Consider the following 9763-nt stretch of genomic DNA (forward strand, 5'->3'; position numbering starts at 1 on the left):
TTGAAGTCAATGAGAAATAGAGAAGCATGTGGTGAGAAAGTGATTCCACATGCTTCCTACATTGCCATTGAGAGCTTCTAGAGTAGACCATTTCAACTGGGGGGCCAGGCTGGGGTCAGTTGTACTGTTAGGGATCAGTTACATTAAACGTTATGGTTGTCTTATAGTTATCTTCACTGCATTGCAGGCTTTAACAGTTTCGAGTGCTTTCACAGACATCGTGGGAATTCGTCCCAGCCCCTTCACTCTGATTGGTCCTCTCTGGTCATTTCTTTCCCTCACCACACCGCAACTATCGCAACGAATCTTTGTCAGACGTGTTCAGCTGGCACGCTTCACTAGCCGTGCACTACTGTGTCGGAGGCTGTATAAATTTTGTTTTGCTAATGAATGCCAGTAACAAAGGCATTCGCAATAAACTGAATCTAAGCGCTTAACGCACCAGAGTTCGTAACAAGGAAAATAGGGAAATTCTGTTTTGTTATGTCAATGTCAGCAATGTCACAGAATGCTTCACATACGCCTATAGAACTACCCCTCAACCAACCTTCAAGGAAAAACTCCCCAAAAAACTCACTAGAGGAGAAATAATGTAAGAAACCTTTGGAGGAGCAATTCAGTGAGAAACCCCTCCTCCAGAGGTGGTTGGTGAAAGAGAGGTGCAGAACACAGGCTTAACATAGTCATACAGCAGGGAAGTGTCAATGGGTGTTGAAACACCAAAATCTAGTTCAACTTGAGTCAGTTGGTAAATGTCAGTATAATCAGAGGTAGCAAAACTCTTCACACAGTTCTCCTAACCAACTTTCAGCTCGACACATCAGTCTATTTCACATTCAAAATGCACTAAACTACCAAATCACTTCATACCACATGTCTCAAATCAAGTAATTCTTCCACAACACTAGCACTAGCAAATCTGGACAGCCAACAAACACACTTTGTCACCCAAAAAACAATGACCTAAAAAACATTATTATTATACAATGGTTTCTTATGTAAAACAAGGACACCTCTTTACTGTTTAGAATTCACTGCAATATATGTTACTGAAATGAATCATGATGCAGTATGCTTCAATATATATATATATTTTTGCACTGAGTAATTCCAGAATTCCAGAATTTGTATAGACACCATTCACTGATACAGATACAATAGGAATGCTAATGTACTCAGTCTTCTGCATTTGGCCACAGGTTCTCATCCACATTACATCTTATGTCATCTAGGGCAATACACCTAGGAAAGAATCTTCTGGCATGCCTGATCCATCCCTGGCAATCTTGTGCTGATATGTCCAGGCTTCCATTATTCATTGCAGCAACGCAAGGAGACAGTCAGTTTTGTATGGCCCAATTAGTGGTTTGTGTGACAGCAGTCCATCCGTGGATATTGCTGAGCACATTGTGATGTTGGCACCCCTCTGGCCGGGGACATCCACTGTGGCTCTGTTCCCAATCACATTCCTACCTCGTCGCCGTGGCCAAGTTAAAACCAGCCTGGCAGCCTCATTCACAAAGATGAAAATGTGGGGTGTTTGCCTGCCTTCACTATATCCGTGACTTTCTAAAATAAATCCAAAAGGCAACATAAGAGTTAGACTATTACAGTAGTATACATTTACCTACAAATGTGTCTTTGTGAGTGTTTGGTTTTGTTCCAAAACAGTTCTGTATTTCATTGCAATCTGGACATGTTGGTTCCTGAGTTGCTTGACACGTTCAGAGTTCCTCTCAAAAGGCACAGTGTACAACTGCTTCATCATGACCTGATGTTTTTTCTAGAAATACTTGTCATGCTTACACTGAATATTTGCAAAAGTAACATTGTCTGCCAAGATTCTGTCTCGAATCTCAGTGAGTTTTATGCTATTGTTTCTGACGACCATATCAACACTGGCAGTTTCCTGCACATCAGTGAACCTCCTACCTCTCCCACCTGTGTGAGGTCAGTGCCGGTCCTAGCACATTCGGCGCCCTAGGCAAGATGTATGGACCCCCCTCCCCCTCCCCCCGGAACGCAAATCAGGGTCTGATCTCATCTGAGACTATAGCTCTTGATCTTCCTCATATTCTTCTTCCTCTTTCAGCCACTTCTCTAGCTCTGGCTGGGTTTATGTTTACATCACAATACAAAACTATTCTGAAGTTGTCTCCTTTTGTATGAAATTGAAAGAGTAACACCTGTGTAAGTGTTCAGCTACAATGATAATCAGCTGTGGTTGGTCCAATTGTTTTTATAGCATTACAGTTTTAGATTCAAAATGTATTTCATTACAATGACATCTTAGTCACCGACCTGCTTCTTATTGTAGGCTTTGTATGTTGCATGTTAATGCTCAGAGACAGGGATTGCTTCCCCTTGATAGAACCACTCCACCAAAGTTAAACCTATTTCCGCATCAATGATAATCAATAAAGGGTCAAATCAATGTGTGAGTGTCTTGACGGAACCATAATTCCAGGAATATGTGTGTGTGTCTCTCTGTGTGTGTGTGTGTGTGTCTGTGCGTCTGTCTGTACTTTACGTCCCAAAGATTTGAAGTTTAGTGTTGGGGACAAATAAATATGAATACACATATTCTCTGGATAGCTTTTTGACCATGGGCACTGCAACTAGTGATTGTAGAAAACATGGCCACACGATTTTGAAATTAGCTACTGCATTCAGATTGGATTTCACAAGGAACAGTTGCCCATTGCACTATTCAGCTAAATGTCATTTGATTAGAAGTAGGGAAACATATAAGAGAAAGCCTATTCTGTCTGTCTAACTAGTAGAACTCATAACCAGTTTTAATCTATACACTGTATTAACCTAACCATAATTCCAGGATTCTCTGTGTCTGTCTGTGGCCTGGTTATCTTGAGAACTGGACATTGTATGAAGTTGAAATCTTGAGCAGGACCGAGGACGAGTCACATGTTTTTAATGTTTTTGCGAGAAAAATAAACAATATAAAAAAGTTCACTGGCATATTGAAGCCATGATGGAGCCCAAGACAAATAGGTAGAACCGCATGGAGCAATAGAGACATAGATCATGCTAGTCGACAACTGCACTCAGGGTACAAATCACGGGGGGGGGGTTTGGGGGGTCTGACTAATTAAGTCTGACTTGGACCCCCCCAAAAAGAGGTAAAAACAATAAGACGGGGGGTCATTTTTCTAATATATTGTTAAGTGTAATGTTGATAGTGTCTTTTGTTCTGGTACAGCATTGTGCGGGTCTGTGTTTGAGCGGAGATTATGGTCTGCTGTTGTGTGTATGTGGGTCTGACTTGCTGCCAGTTTTGCTATACTATAATTTGTTGATGACCCCTAACTACAAAGGTTGTTGTGTAATACCTGCCCCATGAGCTTTTGGAAAGGATTGGATTTATTATCATCAACGGACTGCAGACATTACAGTAAGTTAAACAAGCAAGAGACTGTAGGGATTGTAAAACTTCAGTTCATTGAAGCACGTGCTTGTGCTGTACTGCGGAAGATAATTGTGAAGAAATCGATTATCATCAAAAAATGTGTGATATAGAGTATTGCTAAAACAAGCTTATATATTTTAGAATTATATACTTAGTTACTATATGAAATTTAGATGTGTATTATAAAAAAAACATGTAAGCCTGCAGAGAGAAGTTAGCCAGAGGCCCTGGAGAGAGTTGTTTTCTTCTCCACATAAATCATGAAGGAACAAGCCTACGTTGCCTGTATACATTATCACTAGGCGCACTGGTAGTTTTCTAAGGACAGTGTAAGTGGATTGAACTATAAGTGAACCCAATGACGAAGGCAGTGACAAACCAGGGTGTAGTGGGCAAGGCCTGAGTGCAGTTCTAAAATGGAAATCCCCAAACTGTGCAACATCAGCAATAATGTAAATGTACTTGTTATCTTCAGAAACAGATCCAATGGAAAACCTTGGGCATCAGAATCAGAAAGGGGTTTTTATCGCCATAAAAGTTTGCACAGACAAGGAATTTCCTTTGGCAGGAAGGTGTACACATTCAATAGTTAGGAATCTTAACTGAATAGATTAATGAGAAAATAATTTTACATGCAAAGAATAAATGCTGTAAAGCAAGATGGTAAAGAGCTCTGGAAAACCCTTAATGAAATAATGGGGAGATGGGCAACTGGAGGGGCTTCCTTTGTGGAATCAGAGGGCATGTTTCTGACCAAACCATCTGATTTCTTCATAAATAAGGTCCATGCACTAAGACAGAATATGGATACTGACTCTAATTGTTTAAAGCTCATAAAAGATGTGACGTTAGACAACAGGTGCACTCCACTTTACGTAATAGTGTGGAGGAGAGCGACGTATAGAAGATGTTGAAGTCCCTGCCCAAACACAGCTCATGCTGGACAGTCAAGTACTTGTCCTGGCAGCTGACTATGTTTGCCGTCCATTATGCCAAATATTAAATGCATGCTCGATGAAAGGTGTTTTTCCCACTATCTGGAAAGAAGGTCAAATGATTCAGATGGTGGCAGACTAGCACTCACTGGGAAGAACAGTGGACTTATCACTATTCTCCCAGTTCTTAGTAAACTGATGGAGAGAACAGTCCACTCATAAATACAGGAATATTTTGACTGTAACGGCTTGAACACAGATTTCCAACATGCTTATAGACATAATCATTCAACTTCAGCCCTTACAGCAGTGACAGATGACTGGCTCAAGTAAATTGACCATTTAAAGATGACTGGTGCAGTATTATTTGGTTTTAGTACTGCATTTGATGTCATAGATCACAATCTACTTATCGGTAAACTAGAATTCTATGGATTTAGTCCAACCGCCATCCAATTTATGAAGAGTAATTTCAAAAAATAGGATACAAGGGGTTTATTACACCGGCAGCTGGTCTCAATCTCAGGTCTTGGACTGCGGGGTCCAACAAGGGAGCTGCCTAGGACCACTTTATACGCTATCTTTACAAATGATTTACCATCAGTATAGTGTCAAGCAACTGTACAAATGTATGCTGATGATTCCACATTGTATTGTGCTGCAAAAACTGTCAGTGAACTGGACAATGTTTTATCAGCTGAGGTATGTATGGTTTTTGATTGGTTAAAACAAAATAATAATACCAAAGATAGTTTGAACTTGTCTGGGGAACCTATAGAACAGGTGGATGAAGTACAATTATTTGGCACAATAATAGATAGTCAGCTGTCGTGGGCAGAACATATTAATACCATAGTAAAGAAGATGGGTTGTGGTGTCTCTATGGTGAGGAGATGTCTTTCTTATGTCCCTACACACATTGTGGGACAAGTGGCTAAATCTTTAATTTGATATCAACTGGATTATTGTGCACCTGTATGGTCATCTACATCTAAAGGTCAACGAAATAAATTACAAACTGTCCAAAACAGAGCTGCTAGGTCAGTATTACATTGTCCCATAAGAACAAACACTGTCAGTATGCAGCGTCGACTCTCATGGTTAACAGTAGAGAACAGGCTGGTTTTCAATACAACTACATTTTTCAGAAACTTTTTTTCACAACCCGTTTTCTTATATAACCAAATTGTTAGGTGTGATCAGGTTCATTCTCATTTGACTAGGTCAGCTGATGATGTTACCATGCCCCAAATCAAATGCTTTGAAGGGAACAGTTATTTATCTTGGCATCAATCATTGGAATAATTGCCCACTGGATATACATAAAATTAGACTCTTTCAGGTACCATCTGAGAATGCACTATTTACAATATTGAGTAGGGAATGGACATATGTACTGTATGAATGGAGTAATGAATGTAGTGCAGTAAGGATTTGTTCTGAGTGATTTCTGGTGATGTTTATAATGATGTCTACAATGTTTCTGCTTTTTGATGATCATTGTTAAGTCATTTTTATTTGTTCTCTTTTTGTTGCAGCATCTGAACCTGCAGCCATAATAGGCGCTGGTCGAAACAAGCAGGCGAAGGCATTGGATGGGGGAATGGGTGTGATAGCATATCTGTAGTAGATGAAAGTTAGTGTATGAGTGTGCCTGGGTTGGCGCCTTCGCCTAGGCCACAATCAGTTAGATTCTCAGTTCGCAGATAGTATTGCCATGGAGACATCCTTGGTCATGACCCAAGACAGAGACGCCAGGGGAGTTGTTCCAGCAACGGCCTTGACCAAAGCCTGAGCTGGTTACGGGGCCGAAAGCAGATAAGATTGGGGTAGTTGTTTGCTCAAGCAACTACCCCAATCTTATCAATATAATTTACGACACCTTAACCGTTGATGATTTCAGGAATGTGTAGACATGTGTGGTAAGTTTGCCAAAGGAGGGAGTTGGGATGACTAAGTGAACAAAACACACAAGTTGGGAGAGAGAATTTGGACATAGGGCCGGAGCCAAGTCCCGCGTTTGATCTGTTATTAAAGCTTCTGTGTGTTTGAAACTGCAGCAAACTCTGTGTCATTTCATTTATATTTACATTTATGCATTTAGCAGACGCTCTTATCCAAAGCGACATCCAAGAGAGAGTTTTACAAAAGTGCATAATTCACTGATCATAACAATGAGATAGCCACAAACATTGCGGGTAGCCAAACATGAAGCATACATTGTGAAACCAAATAAGTCCCAAAGGGAAGAACTATAAGAGCATGTAGTTTGACAAGTTACAATTAAACAGCAAGAACCTCAAAAGTGCAAGAGTGTATCTGTGGAAACAGCAAGCAACCATAATATATTTCACAGCGAGTGCAATCATTTTAAGACAGTTACAACAAACCAACAAGAGCGACAAGTCTCTCAATAAGAGTCATTGTGATCCTGGGGGAAACTACCATCAGGACCAGCCAAGCATTCCTAAGTGCCGTTGCACTCCCGGAACAAGTGCGTCTTGAGCCTTTTCTTGAAGGTGGAGAGACAGTCTGTGTCTCTGATGGAGGTGGGGAGTTACATTTACATTTATTCATGTAGCAGACGCTTTTATCCAAAGCGACTTCCAAGAGAGAGCTTTACAAAGTGCATAGGTCACTGATAATAACAACAAGATAACCCCAAAGCATTGCGGGTAGCCAAAACAAGAAGTACACATTGTGAACAACCAAAAAATAAGTGCTAAAGGGAGGAAACCATAAGAGCATGTAGTTAAACATGTTATAATTAAACAACATGAAACTCTAAGTGCAAGTGTACCTGTAGGAAAGCAATTAAAATAGGATTAACTAAAATAGAAAACAGTTTAAATCAGCTACCACTAACAAACAAGAGCAACAGTCTAAGCAAGAGTCATTGTGATCCTTGAGGAAACCAGCGTTGGGTTCAGCAAACCATTCCTAAGTACCGTTGTACTCCCGGAAAGTGCGTCTTGAGCCTTCTCTTGAAGGTGGAGAGACAGTCAGTGTCTCTGATGGAGGTGGGGAGTTGATTCCACCACTGGGGGGCCAGGCAGGAGAAGAGCTTGTGTTGGGACCGGGCGGTCTTGAGTGGTGGGACCACCAGGTGGTTGTCAGAAGAAGACCATAGGTGGTGGGTGGGGGTATAAAGCTGGAGGAGAGACTTGATGAAGTAGAGTGCAGTCCCGTTCACCGCTCGGAAGGTCAGTACCAGGGTCTTGAATCTGATACAGGCCGTGATGGGAAGCCAGTGGAGGAAGATGAGGAGCGGGGTAACATGGGAACAGCTGGGTAGATTGAAGACCAGACGGGCTGCCTCATTCTGAATCTTATGAAGAGGGCGGGTTGCGCATGCTGGGAGTCTGGCGAGCAGCGAGTTGCAGTAGTCCAACTTTGAGAGGACAAGTGCTTGGACTAGCAGCTGGGTGGAATGCTCAGACAGGTATCTCCTGATCTTCCGGATGTTGTGGAGGGTGAATCTACACGAACGGGAGACCGCAGCAATGTGGGCTGTGAGGGAGAGCTCGTTATCCATGGTCTTCCCGAGGTTCCTGGCAGAGGATGAAGGTGTCACTGTCGCAGATCCCCGGGTGATTGAGAGATCGTGGGAGATGGAGGGTTTGACATTTCATCTGAAGAGCCGGGAGATAGTGAAATTGAGCTTTGAATTCAACCAACAAATTGAACGCGATATTAATCCACAACAGTACGATATATCCTTTACGTTGACCCCCCCAATTATCATTGTATAATTCACACCCTGACTGCACAAGCATGCACCACCAATGGGCACTGAGCTACAGTACAAAAACTGTGCTGCAGAACGCACTCATTGTAAGCGTTAACTGAACACCAAATCAACTAATCTATCAATGAGCTGCATCTTGAGTATGGACACTGCGCTAGCACAATATATTTGAAAGGGAGTGATACGTCACGCCAATATGCCTGGCATCCACTAGATGGTGATGTGGATCTGCACAAACAGTAAATATTCCATGCCCGTGGACAGCCAACAACAGAATGTTTTTTTTTTTGAACAGTCACTTGGTGGTATGTCAAACTATGAAATAGTTTAAATGAAACGGAACATAAATAAGGCTGCTTGCACCAGGACTGAATGACTCATTCCACAACTCCCCCCCCCCCCCCCCGCGATTCTTGTTTTTGGTTAATCTTAACCCCTGACCGCAGCCCCCCTCGAGCGTCAGACGTGGTTCTTTGGCTGCCTTGTTACCACCCCTCGTCCTCAGTTCCTCCATCCGTCCACGACTGCGTAGATCAGAGACTTCACAGCAGGGGGTGCCACAGGAGGTCGTAGACTCAACAAACCCATTCATCCTACCTTCTCCATCTTTCTCAAATACTCTCTCTCCTCTCTCTCCCTTTCTTTCTCTTTCTTGTTCCCTCCCTCTCTCTTGCTGAGGTTCTATTTACAAGCCCATCAGAGCCACTTAAACCACTGTTCCTCAACATGAAAGAGGATGACAAAAATAGAGAGGTGGTGGGGCGGGGGGGGGGGGTGAAAGGGAAAAAATAGGGAGTTGGGAGAAAGGCGTTTGATCTGCGTTATGGGGCGCCGCTCAGTGGGGGGGTGGTTCCCTAGGAGTTCACTAGACTCCATTTGTTGTCCCTTATTGGATTCCTTATCGGAAAAAAAGGACCACTTTTATTTTTGGTTCTCTCCGCCGTGTTTCTTTCCTCCGTTGTTTCCTTTGCTCCGAGCCCAGAGCGTAGGGAGGGTGGGATAATAAAGGCCCCTGGTCTAAAAATATAAGTGAGGGATGAGAGAAGGAAATAAGTCAAGGAATGGGCAGGTGGGAAAACAAATGGATGAAAGGAGGAGAGGAGGAGTGTCCCTTTTGTTTGGAGGGAATCAAGAGAGAGAGAGAGAGAGAGAGAGAGAGAGAGAGAGAGAGAGAGAGAGAGAGAGAGAGAGAGAGAGAGAGAGAGAGAGAGCAAGAGAGAGAAAGAGATGAGTGAAAAGGAGTCAGAGAGAGTGGGAGGCAGAGGAAGAGGCTGAGAGAGGAGGACAGAGGTGTTGGAGAAATGAAGGGTGAAAGGGGAAAGAAGAAGTCACAGAGAAGAAAGGAGGAGACGGAGGTGATCCTGTTGATTGTTGTTCTTTGCTCGCCACCACGTTGTCGGGGGTAAAGAGAGAGAGTCTCGAGGGGGAGATGAAGGTGAGTGTGAGAGCTGTGAGGTACGGGAGAAGGGGAGGGGTGGTCAGATCAAAGGTGCTGAGAGGAGGGTGGGGGGAGGAGGAGGGGGGAAACAGTAAGGTCAGGTCAGTCCTAATGAGTCCTCATCAGTAATGATGACTAAAGTTGGATACCAGTAGATCTGTCCTCCAAAGGGGTTATTTAATGACAATGGGGGGTGTCTCTCCCCTCCCCTCATC

The sequence above is a fragment of the Hypomesus nipponensis genome, chromosome 22 (genome assembly GCF_054491055.1).
Source record: "Hypomesus nipponensis isolate SF chromosome 22, ASM5449105v1, whole genome shotgun sequence".
NCBI lineage: Eukaryota > Metazoa > Chordata > Actinopteri > Osmeriformes > Osmeridae > Hypomesus > Hypomesus nipponensis.